Here is a 24,222-nt window from a genome sequence, read left to right as displayed (position 1 = left end):
TATGCACACTTAAAATGAGGTATTGTCATTTGTGACGTCATGATAAGATGGCGTGATCACTGGGTTTTTTTAAATTTGCACCAAATGTGCCAATGCAGATGTAAAATTCACGAGAACGTCCTAACTGATGAAAATAATTTGTGTCTTAGAGGTGAGCTAAACCAATCTATTTCGTACAGTGATGATTATTCTACGTTCCTAATGTCAGTATATTTATTCTTCTTACTAAATATATGTATACAGAAACTGAGGAACTCATCCAGAACAAAGTTAATGCATCACGCTTAAAGTATCCTATCATGCATACGTCATCAAGTGTTGATACCGATGTGGAATCTCGAAACAAATTAAAACCGCAAAATGTAAGTTATCATACAAAATGTATAATTTCATAAGTAAAACCTAATTTTTTGAGTTACATACACTTTATGATCCCTTGAAAACTTTGTATCTACGAGTGTTCCTGTTTTCAATTTATGTACAGTAAGCATGTGCCACAGAAGAAAATTGATTTGTTTTTTGTTTGCAGTCAAGAAAAAGGCTTTCTGATTTAAAAAGACAAGTAACAACAAGTCGCGGTAAACAAGTTATAAAAAAGTTGAAAATTAACTTCAGGCCTGCATTACTTATTGATTCAGAAGACGATGAGCCTACACATGATGAATCCCAAGAAAATCCGATGGGCACCAACATCCAGCATATAAAAAACAATTTTCTTGCAAGGAATAAAACAACTCCTACCGTTCTTCTAGATAAGCTTATTACATCTGCTGTTTCTGCAAAAAATGGTACAAATAACAAAATTTGTGTCTCATCAAAATTAAATCGTCAACTCTGCAAATACCATTGGACCTTGCATGCACAAAATTTTGTATAATTTTCAGGAGAATCGATTCTTTCCAATCTAACCCATCGGAGTGAATCGGTACCTCAACATGAGATTGATGTTGAGGATGAATTGATTGATTGTTTTGAAGATGAAGAAGATATTGAAAATGCGCGTAAAGGAGCGCCTTCGTTAATATTAAGCTTACAGAAGACATACAAAGGTTGTAACAAAAATGCAAGTTCAAGTTCTTCTAATGTAACGGGAAATTTACGCACAAACGTGGGTAAGGATAAGACTGAATAACCGACAGTAATGACATCCACCTTGGCCGAAGTCCCGTCCAGGCCACAGTTACCAAATGATGAGGTTGCAAATGTAAACGGCGGAGTTGATATGCCTGTAGCACATAACTCAAAAGCCAGTTCACAGAGATCAAAGCAAACCTTCAATACAAATCCCTCCAGCTCATTCAGTTTAGCAGCATCGTTACCCACGTTACAAGGCGCTACTGGCATTGCACGATCAACAGTCACTTCACCTACCTTTTCCGAAGTTCCATCCAGGCCATCGTCCCCCCGTGATGGTGAAAATGGAGAAAAACATTCTGACGAGGCTGACAACCTCCCAGGCATATGTCTTTTCCTACATCTTTTGTTTCTTTTTTTTTTCTTGATCAACTTCAGTTTATGTGATCGCCATCTATATATCTATGCATCTTTTTTTATGTGAACGATTACATAAGCTTATAAATAGTACCCTCGATATTATATTTCTTGAAAAATTTTAATTCAAGACTAGAGCTCATTTTTTGTCTCTAACAAGTGCTTGCAATAATTTGACATATCTATTTGAAAGCTGGAAAACTATTATCCGTTAGAAACTTCGTGATGCAATGCATCAGATTTTACAAAGCTGTGGATGGGTATGGTCATGAAGAAAGAGCCAAACGATATACCATTATTAATAACAAAGTAAGCATTCTGAAGTAAATAATTAATTTCAAGATGTAGAAAATTTTGAACTATAATTTGAATGTAGGTTTATTTAGGAGAAAATATAGCAGTTGACAGTCTGCGATGGGAGCTTATGCAAAATGAAAAACCAACTTTTTTTTGATCGACGTAGCTATGCGATTATGGACCCCTGCTGAACTTGCAAACAGAGCTCTGGATATGACCAAGCCTATTGAGAATATACCCGGTAGATCACCAGTAAAACAGATAGAAAGTAACAAACTTCGACTTCTTATCAGTAAGTATAGATCATCCTTTATACAGTACTTGGGGGGGGGAGGTCAGGTAAAAGACATATGTGTGAGTGAGTGTGTAGTAAAATAAAATATTTATAACGCAGTAATTCTATTCCCAATATCATTTTGTAGGTATATATTATGATTTTCTACACTGTCAGCAGAATCTAAATTCTTTGGCGAAAGTGGAGTATTTGCTAAAAGTTACATATACTTTGCGCAACAAAATACGATCTATGAGAAGCAAAGCAAAAATTGTAATGCACAATCCACTTCGGCACCTCCAATATAACTTTGTTCCACAAAATTAGTGTATAAATAGTTTTTTGTAGATTATGTATGTCTATTCAACTTTTTAGTAGTGTAGGTAGTATGCTACTTGTCTTTAATTATTTATTTATCTGGCTAAACGAAATTGCTTTAGTGCATGTCAGCAAACATATTTTGTGTAAAGTGTCAATGAATGACAAAAACTTTTTTTTCATATAATTGAATGCAGTCTTTTTATAACTATTAAAACTTTTGTTTCATAAAAAGAAATAAGTAATTTTTTTTAACTAAGATTTTCACTAGATTGAAGCTGTTAAAAAATGTTTAACATATAAACAAAATGTGTTCAGTTTTGTGTACTACATAAATATTGGTATTTTTAACATTGTTTTGCATCGTATATACCCATGTAATTAATAGGAGAATAATATTCATTACCAACTTTTATGTATATATACATGTATGTATAAATTATACTATGTACATACGTATACTTGAGTAATAAAAACCGAATATTACTAAGTACATCAAATGTCAAAACTAATCGTTTCGCAACAAATATGTTCTTCTTAAACTGTTATATTTTCAATGCGGCACATTTGTTGACACGTATGTACATTTTACAATCTTATTTATTGTATTTTCTTCTGTATTTATACATCCAGCGAATAGATTGTTTCAATACGTATAAATGTTATACTTTTCGCAAATGTTTTAGTTACGTGTCTGAAGTTCAGACTCTGAACCCATAACTTTACAAAGAACAAATAAAAACTATTGAAAATACTTTATTATCGTACTTTTTTTTTTACTATCCTCACAATCATGCATTATCATTGCTAAATTTTAATGTTAGTGTAAAATGCTTATTTTTATTACTGTTAGTGCAGTAAAAATTTTTGTAAATACAATCTTCAGAAAAATCACGCGACTAGTTGCGTAACTAGTCACACAACTTTTTGCTTGATAAAGTTGCACGACTAATTGCGTGATTAGTCGTGCAACTGGTCTCGCAATTATCTGCGTGACTAGTTGCGTGACTAATAGCGAAGTTTTTTAAAGGTGAGACATCTTCGACTGGAAATAATAAAGAAAATATCATTTGATTGACATACTGTATTCGGCATTTAGTATCTAAAATGCAACCTATAAGGGTGTTAATAAGTTAAATGATAATATTCATATAAATTTCTGCAGAAATGTTAAACAATACTCATGAAAGCTTGCCACCTCATGAACTTAGATTTAAAATAGGTACAATAGTAGCGTTAATCCGAAAACTTTGTATATTAGATGGCTTACGTGACGATACACAATTGCAAATTACTAAATTGTTGAAGTATAAGGTAGAAGGCAAAATAGTTATGGAAGAAAAAATTGGTAATAAAGTTTTTATTCTAATAAATCCATTGAATACCAAAAAATACCTAATTATTACCTTTTATTTTATACAGAAAGCAATTCCTATTAGTTGTAGCATTTGCTATGATTGTAAACAAGACTCAAGGTCAAAGTTTTGATATTGTAGGATTATTCTTGAAAAAACTTTTGTTTTTTCTCATGGTCAATTGTACGTGGCTTTCTCGAGATGCAAGAATAAAAATAAAATTTTTGTTTTAATCGATGGAAAAAACATTCAAAATATTGAAAATATAGCTTGGAAAAAAATTTCTTATTATAAGTTATAATGTATCTAATAATAACAATATGATTTGAATACTCTTATATGTATGGATAAAATTCATTACCTAATAATACATACCATAAATGTATATTGTGTTCATCTATTGTAGCAATTTTAACATTAATTTAAAACAGAATAGGTATAGACCTAAGTCTTCGTGATTTAATAGGGCTTAATAAGTTGACTGATAAAATAAGTTATTTTAATGCGAAGCTCCCATGGTTCATTCTCATAATAAAATAAACGTAATTTGAGTTTACTAACACATATACAATATAATATAATACATACACTTAAAAATTAACATTTTACACATAGTTTATTATAAATGCTAACAAAACAAACTTAGCAAACCAAGAACTTTATACTTACTAATAAATTTAAATACAATTGATATTAATTAGTTTTTTATCGTACTTTTAGTTAAGGAGTAATGAAACACGTTTACAGATCACGAAATTATTACAGTATTATATAAATGTAAAAGTTAAGACTGGAGAAAGAATTGGGAATAGAGTCTTCATTCCAATAATAACTTTAGATACAGGAAACAGCTCGAAATTACCTTTTACTTTGAATCGTTAACAATTTCCAATCGTTGTGGCGTTTACTCTGACAATAAAAAAATATCAAGGTCAAAGTTTTGATAATGTACGTTTGTATTTAAAAAAACTCCTTTTTTTCTCATGGTCAATTACGTGTGGCTTTATCAAGATGTAAAAATAAAAATCATTTCTTATTGAAGTAGAAAGAGAAAAAAATGCAGAAGTAGAAAATATTGTTTAAAAAGAAATTTTACAAAAATAATTGATTTTACTTATGATTCTTATAAATGAATAATAATTTTAAATGATTCGACCAAACTTCTGGCAATAAATAAAAAGTTATTATATTTATAAATATTTCATCGCTTACCAATAATACAATAACTTTAACTTTTTAGAGTAAAGAATCTGTAATTTTCATAACAAACTTTATTGTAATTTAATAGCTTAGTATACATGTTATGACAATATTATTATTTATTACAGTTTTTTATCAGTACAATAAATGTATGAATTTATAATATTTATAAACATTGTCAGTTGTTTTCGTAATTTAAAATTGGGTACTGGGAATTCTGTCTCTTCGTGGTTATGATATAGCTGAATTGAATAGTTTACTTACGTAACCTGTTTACGTTAGGTGATACTTCTACAGTCATTATTATTTAATAATCATTTAACGTTTGGATTTGTATTTGTATTTGTTTTTTTTTTTTTTTTGTTTTTTTTTTTTTTTTTTTTTGTTTTTTTTTTTTTTTTTTAATAAATACCTACTTACGTAGTATATTTATTTTTTAGGCTTTATTGTAAACGAGTACATACAGCCTTGGTACAGTAAGGCACATTTTACATTATAATAGTCACATATTACAAGTAATTGGTTACATATTACATTATTAGTTACACATTATTGGATACACTTTGTAGTTTTTGTTGGTTCGGTGATGATGTCACATAGACCACCTCGAGAGCGAAGGATCTATGTAGTAGGCAATTTTTGCTGCGAGAAGATCGCCCAAACCCTTCACGAGGAGCATTGCGTGGTGAAAAAGCACATGTAAAAATTCACAGAAGTACTTGCTCGGGAGAGTCGAACTGGCCGGGAAACGAACCCGCAGTCTCCCGCGTGCCGTCCCACAAACCAGCCAACCGAGCCACCGCGCGCTCTATTTGTATTTGTATTATGTCATACATTTACATGTAAGAAGTAATAAATGTTACATTGTTCTAAAATAATAGTAACAGAAAAAAGTTGAATGCACCAAGAACTTTATACTTATTTATGAGGTAAAATAATTTTATAATAATAATATTACAACATGTTATTTATAAATATTAATATTTAATTAAACATGAGTTTTATATATACATCATCAATATGTACAAAGTCCATCCATTTGCCTCCTTGACGGTGTGGAAAAATAGATGACAATTTTTTTTACCTTTACCAAAAAAAATCATGTGGGGGGGGGGTTATGGGAGGACAAGAAAAATGGCGCCAGTTGGCTGTGGGGGCGATAAGGGAAGGTTTAAGGAAAAAAGGTAACAATGTCAAATTAACGGTGAACACGGTCGAATTTTAGCTTATATATGGAGGGGCTGTTGTGGGGGGTTGTGAAGGGCTGAGGGAATGTATAGAATCCCCCACACAAATAACTATATAATATAGGAAGATATGTATTAGCAGATTCCACAGTCAAACTTTGATTCCAATAGAAGATCAATTGTAATGGCACTAATACATTACCTTCATATTGTCTATTTGACGCTTTAGGTTGCGACTTGTTTCTTAAATAAGGAACCCAGGAAACAGATTGAAAAAATTAAAAATTATAAGTTTTTTAACTATAAAGTAAATTTTATCAATCACCCATTCATACTATTTTTCTTCCATCAAACAATTAAAAAAAAGTTCTGTGTACTAACAATTACACAGCTCCACAAAAAAAAAAAAAAAAAAATTGAACTTCTGACCAGACCTTATAAGTCTTATGTTTTTTAAGTCGCTGAATTCGGATCCGAGGTCTATTTTATTCCTAGACCCAAGGATTTTTCATAACCTAAAAAAATTAGCCTGAAAATCCGGTAATTTCTTCTAAATTCAATCTATTTATTTTTTAATACAAAAAACCATGTGGACTTAATCCCTTGTCCCCTTGATCAAAGAAAACTCTTACCATATAACACTTTAACCAAAAAACTTCATAATTATGCAAACTTTTAACCCCATAACTACTTAACCCCATGACCCCCCCCCCCCGAAAAGTGAACAAAATATTTTTTTGACCATACCATGGTATTCTTATGTTTTTTGGGTCGCTGAATTCGAATCCAAGGTCTGTTCTACTCCATCATCTTAGAATTTTTGGGGTGCTTGATGAGCGTGAGTCCCCTTTTCTCTCACGTCTCGGGGTGCTTGATTAGCGTGAGTCCCCTTTCATCACACGTTGGTAGAATCACATCAACTTTTTTTCTTCATTCTGTCTCTTACTATACCTTTGTCTTTTGTCTTCAAAGGTTCTTCGTTATGGTTTTCTCTTGTGCTTGTTTTCAGGAACCTCTACTTCTCACTTTAAATTCCAGCAAAAATCTGCCAACATATTTTCATCCCATCTTCCTTGATAGCGGTGTTCCATTTCTTTCAAATCCTGGTGAAAGCGTTCACCTTGTTGCTCACTATAGTCACCTAAATTTTCCGGGAAATCATTAGAGTGTGAATGTAAAAAATGCAGCTTTACATTCATATTACAACCTAAATTACCGAAATTTTTGACCATTTCATTCACTATTTTCTTGTAATCATCACTTTCATGGTTCTCTAAGAAATTTGTAGCAAAATTTTTGAAACTAACCCACGCTAATTTTTCTGTGGCACTCATCTTACTTATGAATTCACAGTCACGAAACATTTTGCGGATTTGTGGTCCATCAAAGATTCCTTCATTAGTATGTCACCTTATATCTGTATATATAGTCATGCAGGTTACAATACTGCTGATCGCATGCGTCAAAAAGATTAGGTACGAATAAACTCCCTAGTCTTTTATTGATTTGATCCATGACGAGGGTTTGTGGTCTCAATAAACTATAAATTTTCGTCCGTATAAATAGTGTCAAGAATATTGTACAGCAGCCATTATAGCTAAACACTCTTTTTAAGTAGTGGAGTTATTTCATTTACATTTATTAAGAGGGAAGACATGTAGGAAACAGAGTGTTTTTTTCCTGGTTCTCCTTACATTAAATAAGTATCGGAAAATTAATGGGATGCATCGGTAGTTACAATAAATAGTTTGTCAACATTAACACAAGCAAGTACCAGGGCTTCACATATTTTCCAAAGCTCTCTTTTGTGAGTCTTAGTCCGATCAAATTTTTGACTTTTCTGTAATTATAGGATCAAAGTCTCTGCAATTTTGACATAATTTTTAATAAATTGTCTATTACATACTGTGAGTCCTAAAAATTCTTAAATTTTCGTACAATTTTTTGGAAAGTTTTTAACTGCTTCAACTTTCTAATGATCGGGTTTTACTTCATAACCACCTATTTAATGTCCTCAATGTTTTATTTAGGACTTAAAAATTCGCATTTGTCTAGCTGTTATTTTAAACCCGAAGCATCCGATTGTTTTTTAAATAATTTTCTGACTTTTATTTCATGTTCTTCTCAAGTTTTGGCACGTAAAATTATATCATCAAAAAAAATAAACATTTCCGTGCTTTGTGATCCCAATCATACAGAATCTCTTAACCTTTGAAATGTAGCTAGTGCATTACATAATCCAAATGGCATACCTGTATTCTTGTTATGTCCGTATGAAGTACAAAAAGCTGTTTTGGGGCGATCTTCTCTAGATACTTAAACTTCATGAAATCCGATAGCTAGATCAAGTACTGAAAAAAATTTAGACCCACTAATTTGCTGTTATACCTCTGTAATATAAATCTATGGGTAAGCATCAAAAATAGTTTTTGCGTTTAATTTTATGTAATTCATTACAAGACGATATTTCTCTTCTCCTTTGGGCCCTGACATCCTTGGGATAATCCATACCGGACTATTATATGGGTTAGAGGAGTAGCTGAAGGTTCCCCCGTGTGATAATAGATCGATCTGATCATTAACTTTCTTGCGTAAAGTAAGAGGTTATCTATACTAATTAGTAAGCCCAGATTCATTCTTAGTTGTCGGTATATTATGTTGTACATACGATGTACGCAGAACAACATCACCTGTTATATAAAATATGTGTGAATAGTCTTTTACTATTTGGCAAAGTTAATTATAACTTGTGTTCTCATGATAATAGTGGGATAGTTTTTTCGTAATTTATGTAATTCTTTTCTCTGTTGTTATGTTGGGAACATAATTACTAGAATCTGAATCAATAAAACTTTCTGAATTATCTAAATCAAAAGGTATGAAATCCTGGCTTCTCTTTGCTTTTCTTTGATGTTCTCAGCTATTGTAAAATAACGACTTTTATTGCATGTTACTACTGCCTCGCCTATGAATATAGCAGAAGTAGTTTAGTAAGCATAAGTATGCTTGCCCGTGGATGTTAGTTTGAAACACAGAAATTTTATTGAGTTTTAAAATTTGCAGTCTTACTGTCAGCGCATTGTCAATGTTTCTTGCAACGGACTCTCAGGTAAATGCACAAACAAGTTTTTCAGCGGACGCTAATTCAGGTCTTTGATCGACACTGCATCTGTGTGACAAGCACCATTCTCATTTAAAGGATGGCTTAGTTTCAAAGAGTTTGGTCTGAAATTTAGTTAATTATTACAATAATTTAACCTTAAGCAAAAGCTTGTATCGTTTCGTGGTTCTCATGTTGTCTAGACGTTTTTGCAAGTGCGATGGTGATTAATCATTACAGAAGTAGACGAATAAGAAAATATACACTGTATGGTTGTGTAGGGCCGAGATTTCGATAATTTTTTCATGAGTCATTTAAAAGTTGATAAAAGTGCGTTTTGTTCAATTTTTGTCAAAATTTTACAGATCGATCATTATAGTTGTTATTTTGATATTGAAGAGCTGAATATGATACTATTTTTCCATCTAAATTAAACGTAGTTGGAGAAATTTTTGTGTCATTAGGGTTGTAATAATAAGAGATATAGGGTTGTAATAATAATATTATCGCGATCGTTCATATTGGAATCGTTATATTCAACTTGCTGTACATTGTTTTGATTGGGCTGAAAACATGAAAAATTTGTTTGTCAGCTTTGATGATGTGCTGATAGATTTTGGCTTGCTTTAGGGTGTAACTGCTGAGCAAGACATGTATGTGAAGTCTGATGGTACATGGTAGGTTGAGTGTTGGGGTATAACATTTTTCCAATTTCTTCGACTTCTAAGGCTACCTGCAAGGCACCAGCATAGGTTTATGGTACGTTTAACGTCATGTTGGTCTTGAATTAATCGGGTAGGTCTCGCATAAATGATTTACGGCCAACCATTTCTAGATCAGGATGCTGGAAGCGGCTTATATATTTTCTGCTTTAGCCCCTTGATTAATGAGTAAAAAGATTCTCCCATGAAAATTACGAACAGTTTCTCTCTGTGTCATCTAAGAATCATTGATATCAGTGATGTATTGAGCGTAAGTTTAAGAAGGAGCAAAGTATGCTTTTGAATAGTTTAAATATCGTTTAATGTCTTTATTGTCAATCGGTCTAGAAACTTTTTGCACTATCCTTTAGCCTGGAAATGACTATTTTATAAATATAGGTTCATCTGAATTTGAGATAAGGGACCTACCATTTTCAGCATCTTACAACAAAACTTTAAGTGGTGTAATTTGGCTACTATGTATGGGTAGTTGTAAGGCAGCTTGAATAATATGTAAAAATAAATTATGTAGGGTTACGGTACGTGATAAATTGAGAAATTAAAGTGATTTTTTGCTTCTCTTGCTTCATGGCATTGTTCAAGTAACTGAACTCTTGTAGCTAAATTAACAATCTTGCTTATATTCTTAAGTTTCTGATCCCTTATAAAAAAATAGATAAGAAATGTTAACAGAAAAACAAATAAAATCCATTATAACAACAACATGAAATGATGAAAAACAAAATAATAAATTTGATTTGGCTAAAACATACTCTACGTAAAACAAAAGGCTTATTTCCCCGCTAGGAATGCCAATTTGTTACGCCTAAACTCTTGTAGGTGGAAGGCAGAGCTCGTAGATTCGTTCTACAAACAAATAAATTAAATTTTTGTTTATCAGAATTCAGCTGTCAGCTTAAAGGCCATATTTGCTCTTACTTACAGTATACTTTTCTCTTAAATTGTTGACTCAGCATCGTAGTGCAATGTTTCACAAGACTATGAGTATGAAGTGGTATAGTGGTTTTAATGTATCACACGTCAAGCTCACGTTAATCTACTGTTTATATTTATATCTTACACAATGCAGCTGTAGCGTATCTTACTCGTCTTTTTATTTCACGTCCTCGTAAAAGTCTTTGTTACATGTTATCTATTTCAAATTTCCATTAAATTTATTCATTAAAGTGGGAATTATGTTTATATCAATTAGAATTTTGGACCTTAAATAAAAATCATTAAGCTTAAGATTCGCATTGACTACTATCTAAAAATTTATTGTTTTCCTTAGCTCAACTTTTTTCTATGATCATTGACAATAATCAGGTGGCTGCTAATATTGGAACTCAAGTAAACGTTAACTTGATCTTCTTTGATTCACTTTTAAGGCAAGTCTACAGTGGTCTGCTTTGCTCGAGCTTTTTTTGAACAGCTTAGTCACCAAACTCAGTCTTACATTTGCTTGAAATGCACGCTTCTAACACGCAGGTCAGTCGTCTAACTAAGTCTTACATTCGCTTAAAAGACACAACAGAACTTACTCTCCAACCTTTGTAGTTACTTTAAAGCGCTTGATGAAAAAGAAAAGGCCAATATTTGTATGTGCAAGGAGTTTTTATACTCTCGCATTTGACAAGCACACGTCAGGTTGGGAATGCAAATGACCAATCAGAGCTTAACCTATTTACTCTCGATCGACACGAGTAAAGTCGTGGTGCAACAATTATACAGTAAATAATGGTTGAATTTGTTGGTCTCTCAGATTTTACATTTAGTACAAGTTGCTGTCGAAATAGTCTATGATACTTTTTGTAAACATACTTAGTCAAAAATGTTGAAACTGTTGATTATTTACAATCTTGGATGTAGTAGTGTGACTTGATGTTGTAAGATGAGCGCTTCATAAAAGTATATGGAGGTTGCAAGTGTAGTTTGAGTTTTGCGACAGTATCTTGTTTTAAAATAAGTAAGTTATACATTACGCGATTGTAAAAGCAGGTGTCCAGCTCAATATTTAAAGATCGCTGAGCTCTTGCTTTTTATAATTTTAAAACGAAGCTCTGTATTTTGAAGTGATAAATATTAAGTACATGACGTGAGATTTCACACCCCCAGGCCAACAAGCATCGGCAAATAGCAACTTAAATATTTTTTAGTATAGTTGGTTAACAAAAACCTTCTTGGACAAGCACGCATTGGAAAGTAACAACCCAATTAATTTTAAGTATAGTAAATTGACAAAATATGTTTTCGGGTAAGGAAACATCGGCAATCAGCAACCTTATAATAAGGATAATCAGTTAAGGTAGTTGTACACCCCAAGCCCCACCGATATTAGTAACTTTTTTAATAATAATAATTTAATATAATTATATGTCAGGGAAATGTGTAAAAAAATTCTTCTTAAATCAAAATCTGTACATACAACCACATCAATAACATAGAATTGTACAAATTTTAAAATAGTATTTATTTTAGCTACAACATCTATATACCAACAAAAACGGATAAATATATTAAAATTACAAAATTTTTTAAATTACTCAGAAATCTTTTTTATTATAAATATAATAATTCTACAGCCATAAACAATGAAACATCAGGTTTTGATAAGAGTTACCTGTATGATTATACTCTAATAAAATGCAATGTTCAGTTTGACGCATTTCGATGCGGCACCACTAGAATCTCTACGATTTTAACAGTTGATTAATTACAGATAAGGGAACAAATGCTCTTAATTTTAAGACATTTACTTGCCTTTTTATGACATTAACTACTAGCTTAATGGAATTCACTGTCAAGCAAGCAGATATTAAAACTGTTTTTTAATATAGTTCGCAAGTTAAATGTACCTTAGGATGAGCAAGCATTAGCAATCAGTAACCCAACACTTTTTAAATAGTATTTATCCAGAAAGTGCATTATAAAGCAAGTAAGTTTTAGCGATAGGAATTTCAATATGTTTTAGTATTTTTACATAATAACTTAAGCTCATAGGCAAACAAGTATCGGCGCTAAGTAACAAAACTGATTTTTAGAATAATTTATAAATAGAATAAGCCATTTGGCAAGCAAACATTGGTGATTAGTATGCCCAATGTTTTTTTAATTATAACAAATTCATAGTATGCCCTTTGGTTACTAAGTATTAGCGGTTAGTAACTTAACATTTCCTTAATAATTTCTTATTAATTTAATGTGCTGTCATGCAAGAAAACATTGGTAATAAGTAATCCATCTTTTTTAGAGCATTATTTAAAAGAAAGTATGCCATCATGCAAACTAGCATCATCAGCTAGCAATCTAAGTAGTTTTTAGTATAAATAGTCAGAAAAATATACATTCGGATAAGCAAGCGTTGTAAACTAGCAATCCAAATGGTTGTAAGTATTACTTATTCATAAAATGTGACTTTAGGCAAGCAAACTCAGTTACTGGCAAACAAAACTGCTTTCTTACTACTATTTATGATTAAAATCTATCCTTGTGTGAGCAAGCATTGGCTGTTAACAATTAAGTAATTTTGAGTATTATCTTACTAATATACAAAGCAAACTTCCAAGAACCATTGTAATCACTGAGCACGAAAACTACACTAAGGATTTTCCTAAAACTTTCCATACTAATCCTTGACATTTGCTAAGTAGTTGCATATAGTTCTTATCAGGAAAAATTTATATCAATAGCAATTACTAAGTTTAAAGTTTTGCAAAAATACGAGAGCTTTCAACTGTAGCTCAGTAGGATCCACTAGATGTCACTGATGTAAGCTCGAAGCTACCTGCAAACAAAATGAGTAGATCTGGTTATGATATCCCCAAGAAAAAAGTTAAACACCATAGTCGTTCATTAACAGTACATCAAGAACAGAGTTTTTAGTCTTATATCTGGGTATCCCGGCTACCAACGATACTCTTTTTCAATGGAAAAGTGCCTTTCGTAAAATTTCAAGCTGAACTGACAAAGTTACCAAGAGCCACGAAAAAATAAGCATTCAGAGTGCCAATGTCTCTGGCATAGCACCTGAAAGCGTCCAGTTAGAGCATAATCTGCTCTTATACTTTAGGGTTTTGTGACGCAAAAGTTTAGGGTCTTCCAGCCGAATAAGTGCTACCAGAGCACCTTTCGCTATAACAGAAAACCAGAAAAACAACGCCAAGGGCTTTGGGCAGCTACATCAGCTGAGAATTTCATTAGCCTTCTCCTCAATGGTTCGTCCTAACAGCATATTTGTGGAGCAAGTATTTTTCAGGATCATTTCCATGAATAACAGTCAGTGGTTGGTTATTTTAAAAACGATTCGAACACAAGTTATTATTTGGTTGGTAGCTTCCCTTCCTTCAGCAAGATCTCCGTACGCCAAGATTTCTAGGATAAGAGCCAAACTCTCTGCAGCTGGCTCTCCATCATTAAAAATAATTATAAGGAAAGACTAGAAGTACCACTGACCCTTTTTAAGGCCATCATAAGTCTTAACGTTAATTTATTCACCATTCATCTCATCAGTTCTGTTTAAAGCCATCTAAGATTAAACTACTTTACCGCCAAATATATTTTTGAAACTTTATCTAACAACGATAAATCCACCAAATAACTTTATAAAGCCATCCACTATTAAACTAAATCAATAGTTTACCAGTGGTCGTCACGAACCACCCTGCATTACCCTCTTAACTCAACCACAAATTACTGATCCTCTCTGAAGTATGCATTTGGCAAATATAATAGTGAAGCTATAAAGAAGAAACAAATTTGAGCCAACAGGACAGTCTTTGACAGCCACGCAACGCGAACTATTCTCCCCACATTCTATCACTAAAACGACTAAGCTCTGCGAAAACATAAGGTACTTTGGACACCAATGTCTCAGGCGTAATACCAGGGTATATTAGGAAAGAGAACTACAACTAGCTCCAACGTTCCAGAACATTATAGTTTTTCTCCCCATCAATCTGATGCTACAACAGCATTGTACAGAATACTTTTAAAAGCTATAATTGTTTACAACTTAAGACATGAAGAAAGTGACGCAGAATATTTATTCGAATGGAAACAGCAGCGTCAAAATTGATAAATCAAAAATACATTAAGTGAGCTTTCCATTATCACCCTGACATTAATCACTTAAATGTTCCAGCTAAACGAAACGGTAGAAATGTATATATATATATATATATATATATATATATATGTGTGTGTGTGTGTATATACAGAGCGCGCGGTGGCTCAGTCGGCTAGGTCGTGGATTGGCACGCGGGCGACCGAGGTTCGTTTCCCGGCTAGCGCGACTTTTCGGGCAAGTACCTCTGTGTCTTTCACATGTGCTTTTTCACCACGCAATGCTCCTCGAGGAGGGCTTAGGCGACCTCCTCGCAGCATAATTGCCTAATTTCTTCCTACCCCCCTCCCAGTAATGGGAGGCCTCCCATCCCTCTTCCCTTCCTTCTCCAAAGTGCTAAGTGCCTATAGTATTGCCCTTATTAAAGGAGCCGGACGTAGAGCACTATAATATAAAAAATATATATATATATATATATATATATATATATATAAAAGTATTCATTATGCCAATAAAAAATACAAAGATTAGGCTTAACGACTTTATTCATATGCTAATAAAGTTTTGAGATTGAAAAAAAGCTTTAAATTATCCTTTTTTTGTCTTAAGTCTTCACAGTTTAAAAAAATAGCCCTATCCATTTATTATAAAATGAGAGACTGCTAATCAGTGGCCCTGTAGGGCCAACATCTATTTTATGCCGTAATGAGCGTACGGTACTTTTCAGTTCATTATATTTTTCTAAACTTTCTTACAGCTTATTCTTTGACCAAAACTGCATGGATTCCAAACAAAAATTTTTTTAAATAGAATCACGTGTCAACACGTTTCAGTGCTTGACTTCCTGAATTTGTGGTAAAACTGTGATGGACGACCACTAGTTTATGAATATAAAGTGCTTGTAAGCGAAAAAGCATTAGCGATTGAAACTCAACTTTTTTTCAGTATTATTTATTACTAAAATGTGCTTTTAGGCAAGTTATCCTTAACGATTAGTAACAAAACTATGTTTAAGTATTATTTATTTATAAAATGTGCTCGTAGGTGATCAAGCATCGGTTATGAGCTACTACACTGTTTTTTAGTATTATTCATGTATAAAACAAGACTTCAACTAAGCAAGCATCGGAATTTAGTAACCTAACTAATGTTTAAGTATTACTTTTTGATAAAATGTGCCCTTAGGCCAGCAAGCATTGGTGATTAGCGACTTATTTTTAGTATTATTAATGAATAAAATGTGTCATCGGGTGAGCAAGTTTTGGCAACTGGCAACTTAAGTATTTTTTAGTAATATTTCTTAAGAGAAAATTTTCTTCAGTAAAGAGACACCAGTGATTATCAAATTAAACTGTCTTTTAATAGAGCTATACATGCTATGTGAACACTAATCGTAAATGACTTAACGTATTTTAATATGATTTTAAATGTAATAAAATAAAAACCAAGTAGGAATTTCATTTTTTTCAATAAAGCTTTTATATCGTTAACGTATATTTATGAATATGTGTTAACCAAAGAATACTTCTGGGGATATAACTGAGAAAAAATACCCCAGCTGTCGGTACATGAACAAAATCAAACTTATGTGGATTTAAATGTTTAATCACTCACGCTTACTTAAGACCCAATTTTACTTTAAAATAATACTACAAATTAGTTCAGCCGCTTATCGTAAGTGCTTGCACGCTTGAGTGGACTTTTTATTAATTAATGATACGAAAATTGTTTCAATTGCTTATTACCAATACTTGCTCATCTAAAAATATATTTTATTAATTTATTAAAGCAAACAATAAGGTTGCTCATCGCTTGCAATTGCTTGCCCAACGTTACACATCAACCAACCAACTATCCTAAAAAACAGTTGAGGTGCTGATTGCGGATGCTTGCTTGTCCAAGAGTATATTTTATTATTAAATTATACTAAAAACCAGTAAGATAGCTAATCACCGATATTCGCTAACCCAAAGGTACGTTACATAATTAAATTATACTAAAAAAATAGTTGCTAATCGCAAATACTTGTTTACCTGAGATCCCATTTTATTTTTAAATAGAGCTGAAAATTGGTTTTCCAATATTTTCTTGCGAATGCAAACATTTTATTGATAAACCATACTAAAAGAAAATAGGTGGCTTACCCCTGGTGCCTAATTTTTTGCTGATATGTTTTGTAAAATAACAATATTAAGAGATAGTTTGGTTTTTAATCGTGAATGCGTTTCTGTCTTAGGGTCTATTTTGTAAGAAACTATTTGAAAAAAATATTGCGCTATTGCGCTATTTACTCATGCTTGCTAGCCTAAGGGAAAATTGTAGTGATGAATAATACCAAAAAAACAATTAGATTGCATATCATCAATGCCTGCTTGTGCGAGAAAACATTTAAGTAACTTACTATACTTAAGAACAGTTAGTACTTAAGTATATCGCTTGCTCATAATTGCTAGCCTTATGATATTATTTGTTAATTCATTAAATTATAAAACACTGAGATTGCTAGTCATCAATTTATGTTTGTCTAAGATCTTACTTTATTTAAATATAATACCAAAAAGGAGTTTGGTTGCTAATAACTGATTTTTGCTTATTTAAGTAGACATTTTATTAATAAATGATAATAGAATACGGGAAGGTTGCAATATGCTACTGCTTGCTTGCCTAATAGTAAACTTTATTCACTATCACTGTCTAATACTTGCTTGCCCAAAGATAAAGTTTATTCATGTGAAGAAAATGGAGAGCTGCTCATCATCCATTTTTAGTCTTCCAAAGCTACGCTATATTGACGGACTGACTAAGAAACAGTCCAGCCATTCATCGCCAACGCTTGAACAACCCTGGCTAACATTTTATTAATAAATAGAACTTTAAATAGTTGGATTAGATAGTTCTAGATTTCTTAACACTTTAAAATATGTTTGGTTAATTGACTATATAAAAAAATTATTTAAATTTCCTATTGCTCCTTAGAAAGCCTATTTACAGAAAAATTTCTTACTATCTATACTTGCTTGCATGATAATACGATTTGTTACTAACTATGCTAAAAAAAATTTGGTTGCTAGTTGCCGTTGTCTTGTTTCCTGACCATACATTTTGTTAATTTAATATACTTTAAGATATTAAGGTTACTAATCATCAACACTCGTTTGTCTAATATCATGTTTTGTTATTAAATATTACTTAAAAGCATTTCGGCCACTAATCTTCAATGCTTCCTTGTCTAAGCCAACATTATGTTAGTAAGTAATACTTTAAAAAATGGAGCTGCTAATCTCTGAAGTTTGTTTAATTAAGCAAACAATTTATTAACAATGAATTATGGAAAATAATTATGCTGCTTACCACTGCTGCTTGCTTGTGTAAAGAGATATTTTGTAAATTTACTGTACCAAAAAAAAGTTAAGTTGTTGATCACCAATTCTTGCTTGCTTAAAGGCACATTTCATTAATTCATATTGCTTAAAAACTGTAAAGTTACTAATCACCATTGCTTAGTTGCTTGAAAGTACATTCTGTTTACTTACTGTACTGAAAAAAAAATTTGGTTACTAATCGTCGATGTTTCTCTGTCCGAGGATTCATTTTGTCAATTTATTACACTTAATAACAATTTAGCTGATAATCATCAATGCTTGTTGATCCAAAAGAGCACTTTAAAAACCAGAAAACCTGGAAATTAGTTGAGTGGCTAGTAACCAATGCTTATTGGCTAAATAGAAAATTTAAGTCATAAACAATACTTAACAATAGTTAGCTTGTCATTGTTTATGTTTTTTTGCATAAAAATTTATTTTTTTACTATAATGAGAGACATTTATATTAATTATCATTGATGCTTATTTGTTTAAGATCCTATTTCATTCATAAATGATATTAAAAATCAATTAGGTTTCTTTTCGCTAACACTTACTTGCCTAAGGGTGCATTTTCTTAACATGACTAATTATAACTATTTTGAGTAACAGTTAGATCGATAGTTACAGATGCTTGTTTGCCCAAGAATATGCTTTGTCAGTTTTTTTTTTTTTAACAATTGGTTTGAAAATTCCTAATATTTTCTTGCTCCAGGGTACATTTTCTGAAAAAACTATCTTGAAAAATTGTTAAGTTTTTCATCGCGAATGGTTGCTTGCATGAAGATACATTTTGTTAACCCAATATACTAGAAAAAAGTTTATTGAGATACAGTTTATTCTTGAACTATACTTGAAATTAGTTAAGTTCTTGATCACTGATATTTTGCTGGAACAAGCGTACATGTTGTCTACTGACTAACCTGAAACAAAGTTAGATTGCTAATAGCCAGTGCTAAGTGCGTAAGGGTACATTCTAAACCAAAATAATATTGAAGCATAGTTCAATGACTACGCGGCAATGCTTGCTCATCTAAGTAATATCTGAGTGATGAATAATATTAAAAAACAGTTGGGTTTGCTGCTTACTAATGCTTGCTTACCTGAGGTTCTATTTTGTTATTAAATTATATTAAAAAAAGAGTTGAGCTACTTATCGCTAATGCTTGTTCGCTCGAAGGTACATATTCTCAACTGACTATTCTCTGAAACAGTTATGTTGCTTAATGCCAATGCTTGTTTACATTTGCGTTCGCAGAAAATATATAAAGTTAATTAACTTTACTGCAACATAGTTGGTTTGCTAATCTTTAATGCTTACTTGCTTGAGAATATCTTTTACTCATAAATATTACGAAAAACTAGCTGGATGTCTTATCACCAAAGCTCGCCTGACAAAAATTTTTTAATAGTGATACTAAAAATTAATTAAATTGCAAATAGCAACTACTTGCTTGCAAACAGAAACAATTTATTAACTTACTATTCTGAAAAACATCGAGGTTGCTAATAACCAATGCTTCCTTGTCAGGTGATCATAATTTACCTCATACAAAATTATATTTTTCCTCTGCCAGAAACGTTTTTTTGTTGTAGCACAAGTCACGCTTATTTTAAGCATTTTATCATGATTCATTTTAAAATCATTAAAAATGCTAAACACCCTGATCATAAAACATCTAATCTATAAATTTATTTATACAGAAAGATGTCTTTCATTGAGTTTTTCAGTTCTATTCTTCGAAAAAATTAAATCAAACAAATAATTTTCTCATGTCCTGAAATACTGACAGTGAACAACTTAATAAACAATTAGTACTAGTTTAAAAAGATTTTATTGGTCATTAAAAAAATTTCATAATAGTTATAAACAACTAACAGGTTTTATAAGCTGTAAGTTTGAATAACTTGTAATTTGTAATGAATTTGATAAAATTTAATCTTATTTTCTTTTATTTTTTTATGACATTTTGTTTAAGAAGACGATAAAAAAAACGAAAAATAATAATTAAAAACAGTATTTTATTTTACTTTATTCTTATATCTGCTCTTTATCATTTTAAAAAGGGATCTAAGCCTACATGCAACAACTCTACACGCTCATAATAACTAATATGTATCCAACATGTGTATACATACAAAAAAATATGGTGTATAGAGGTGTCACGTGTAGGCTTAGACCCATCTCATTATTTCTTATTACTGGTTTCTATTACTTGTCATTCGTTATTGTTCTAGTTTTTTTACCCGGAGTCTCTTCCTCTCAAGTTTCCCCCCTTACCCCGTCCCCCTCACCTACTGTTCTCTATACACTTCCCCTCTCCCCACTTATGCATATCACCCAACCGCCCGTGCCGTACTCTTCTGCACACCTGTACCCACCATTTCCCCTCACATTCCCAAGCAATGAATTTTTAAATAAATTTTAATTTTTTTTCCCCACAATAATTTTTATTTTACTTTGAATTTTTTTTCTTTTACAATTAGAAAAAAAAAAAAAAAAACATTTTCCAACAACGAGATTTGAACCCTCGACCTCCTGTATATGAGTCCAGTACCTAACTCACTCTTCTACGAGCGCTGCCGACTATAGAAACTCGGTTTCTTATACTTATGGTGTGATAATACATTTAATTATGTATTTGTTTTATAAATTATGTATTTTTTTTCTAAATTATACATCTAAAAAAAAAAAAAAAAAAAAAAAAAAAAAAATTTACATGTAGAATAGACTTAAAGAACGTATAAATAATTTTTAAAGTCGCTTATTTTGAATTCGACAAAAAAATTATGTTACGTTATCACATAATTACGTAAATAAAGTAATTTATTAAATCAATCATAAATGAATTATGTAAGATCATTATATAAACATATTTCGAGTTTCATATTATTTTAATGGTTTTTATGGGCACTTATTTTTAATTTGATAATTAAATAATGGCATTATGTCATTGAGTAATTATATCAAAATAAAACAAAAATTGTATTAATGGGCTATAAAATCGCAAAAAAATGAGTGAAAAAAAAATTTTTTTTACAATTGATGAAATGAAATATAAATATAACATAAAATAAAATTACAAAAGACATAAATAAATACAATGGAATGAAAAAAAAATAAAATAACAAAGGGAATGAAAAAAAAAGATTAAATGTGAAAATAAAAAAAGAAATTAAATAAAAGAAATACAAAAAAATGAAAAAAATGTAAAGAAATGAAATATGTAAAAAAATAAAACAAGAAATGAAAAAAAAAAATACAATAAGAAATAAAGAAGAAAATAAAACAAGAAATTAAAAGAAAAAAAAACAAATGAAAAAATTATAAAGTAAATTAAAACAACAAATCAGGGGGTATTAATGGGCCATGGGACCCACGGTAAGAACGAAGTTCTTTAAACATGAGATGGGTATAGACAGAATCTCTCAGGTAACAAGGGGGTCGCCAGACCCACAGGAAGAACGAAGCTCTGTAAACGTTAGTACTGCATTCATGTTGTTTACCACAGAAAAAACTTGAAAAACGAATGAAAAAAAAAAATAAAAAATAAGTAGTTTAGTACTCACGATGGTTGAACTTCGTGAGAACGTCGTGCATAAATACAGTACTCACAAAGTTCAACCATCGTGAGTACTAAACTGCTTATTGTTTTTTTTTTTTTTCATTCGTTTTTCAAGTTTTTGTTTTAGTAAACAACAACATGAATGCAGTACTAACGTTGACAGAGCTTCGTTCTTTCTGTGAGTCTGGCGACCCCCTTGTTACTTGAGAAATTGTGTCCATACCCATCTCATGTTTAAAGAACTTCGTTCTTACCGTGGGTCCCATGACCCATTAATGTTTTAAACCAGTGGATAGTGGATGCTTGGGTATCCAAGTATGAAGTTATACTTCTATAAAGTTGTTTGGCAATCAATATAATTATGAGTATAAAAATACCCTATATGAAACAATGTCGTGTACGAAGGTGGTGCAATTATCGTAGAAATAAGTACGTTGATTGGGTATGTTTTCAACTCATATTTAAGAAGTTAACGATGGTAAACAATATCTTAGGGCATAATACAACAAAAAAAATATATCAGCTGACTAGAACAAGTCTGCACTTTCATCAAATCTTCTAATGGTTTTAAAAGAACTTCCTACTGCCTACGCTGATGAAATCTGTAACGAAAGGCCAAAGCACTTTCCTGTAATCAGAGGTTACTTGTTCTTACTCAGAAGAAGTGCGGTACTTTTATCCTTGAAATTAGGAAAGAAAAGTCGTCTTTCGGTAGTGGTGTAGAAAATTTATATTTGCAGACTTTTATGAAATTTGTTGGAGTCTAAATGTGTTGCAGTGAATAGATTAGAAAAAAAAATTTATTTTTAAAAATTTATTCATGTCTATCAGGGTGTTTTGTCATTTAAAAAAAACAATTGAATTTGATAAAAAGTCTCCAACCTTCTTCTCAATCATTTGAAATTTTTTTTTTTTTTTTAAATAAATTATAAATGTGGATAACAATGTTAAGTAATGTGGGCAAACACCATGACTTAAAATATCTGTTACTTTTTTAGATATAAATTTTGAGGAAGTATAAACAAAAAATTATAGTTGCTCTTTAATTTTTACAGAAATGTATCAAGTTAAAAATAATCAATAACTTAACAATTAAGTTTATTTTCTATTGAAACCATAAAAATAGCGAAACTTTATTTAAATCTGAAATATTACTACATATATACATTATGATATAGCAAAAACAGATATGTCAATTTTCTTAGCTATGTTGCTGAAACATTATCCTGTCATTACATAGAAAATAAAGATACTGTAAATTTTGTATATCATAAACGTTTTTACGTCGCTCAAACTTAATAGATAGCTCAAGTTTCTTTGGTTTGTTCTTAAATTATTTGGTTAACCATTTAAAAGTAACAAAGCACATTTGGTTCTCTTACTTTTTGTATCTAAAACGTTTCGCCATTATACTGAAGCAAAAACGAATATTTCAAGAATTTCTAAGAAACATTTCTATGTCCAGGAAAGTAACTAAAAAGCAGTCTGTGTGACATTTAAACATTTCTAGAACATACTTACATCTAAAAAAGCAACTGTTCCTATTAATGTTTTACCTTTATGCTTTCTAAAACGTTGCATGGTACTTAAAAATCAACTACAAGACTTCGGATCCACTCTTTTACGCTAACGCAACGTTTCTGTATAATGGATCAGTAACTAAAAATATTTAATACTTCTACTGTTTGTTCATAAAACGTTGCTTAGTCGTTAAAAAGCAACTGTTACATCTCGAGTTGATACAGACAAATCGTACTAGTAGAACGAACGAAATTCGTTTGACAAATTCATACAAAATGTTATGTGTTATACACAAGCTCACATGGAAAGTGCAGCTAATGTGTTACGAAATATATTTTATCATAAATAGTTGTAAAACCAAATTCAGTCACCAACCCTTTCTCATCGCCTTCTTTCTCGCCACAACCGTTCAGCATGAAGTATAGGACTGAAAATCTTTCTACTGAATTGTAAGAAGTTCTATACAAAATTTATCAAAACAGCGTAAGATTTTGTGTTTCTATACAACTTTTGGCCTATAACAAGTATTTCATTTTACATGTTCTGATGAAAAAGTAAGGGAAAACCCATTGGATCGACATCCTGTGATAATTTACTTAAATATGTGTAACTTAGTAAACTATTTAGTAAATTATTTGGATACACTGATAAGTCATAATCTCCAATATTTTTTAATTTTAAAATAATTATAGCTCCACATTCTTCTGTTCCAAGTTTATTATACTAATGATTTTCATTGTTATGCTTTCTTAAAAAGTTAATTGTACAGTTCTGAAGACGTTCTAAAT

The 24,222-nt window shown here is 31.3% G+C and overlaps 1 pseudogene; it reads left to right on the top strand.

Annotated features, from left to right (window-relative positions):
* The first annotated feature begins 1,141 nt into the window (after positions 1-1,141).
* Positions 1,142-2,389, top strand: LOC149374796 (uncharacterized; annotated as a pseudogene).
* The last annotated feature ends 21,833 nt before the right edge of the window (positions 2,390-24,222 follow it).

Source organism: Copidosoma floridanum, unplaced genomic scaffold (genome assembly GCF_036245765.1).
Source record: "Copidosoma floridanum isolate Cflo_tuat_1 unplaced genomic scaffold, Cflo_Japanese_pri ptg000013l, whole genome shotgun sequence".
Lineage (NCBI taxonomy): Eukaryota > Metazoa > Arthropoda > Insecta > Hymenoptera > Encyrtidae > Copidosoma > Copidosoma floridanum.
The sequence above is the reverse complement of the archived record's forward strand: the minus strand, read 5'-3'. Positions and strand labels throughout refer to the sequence as shown.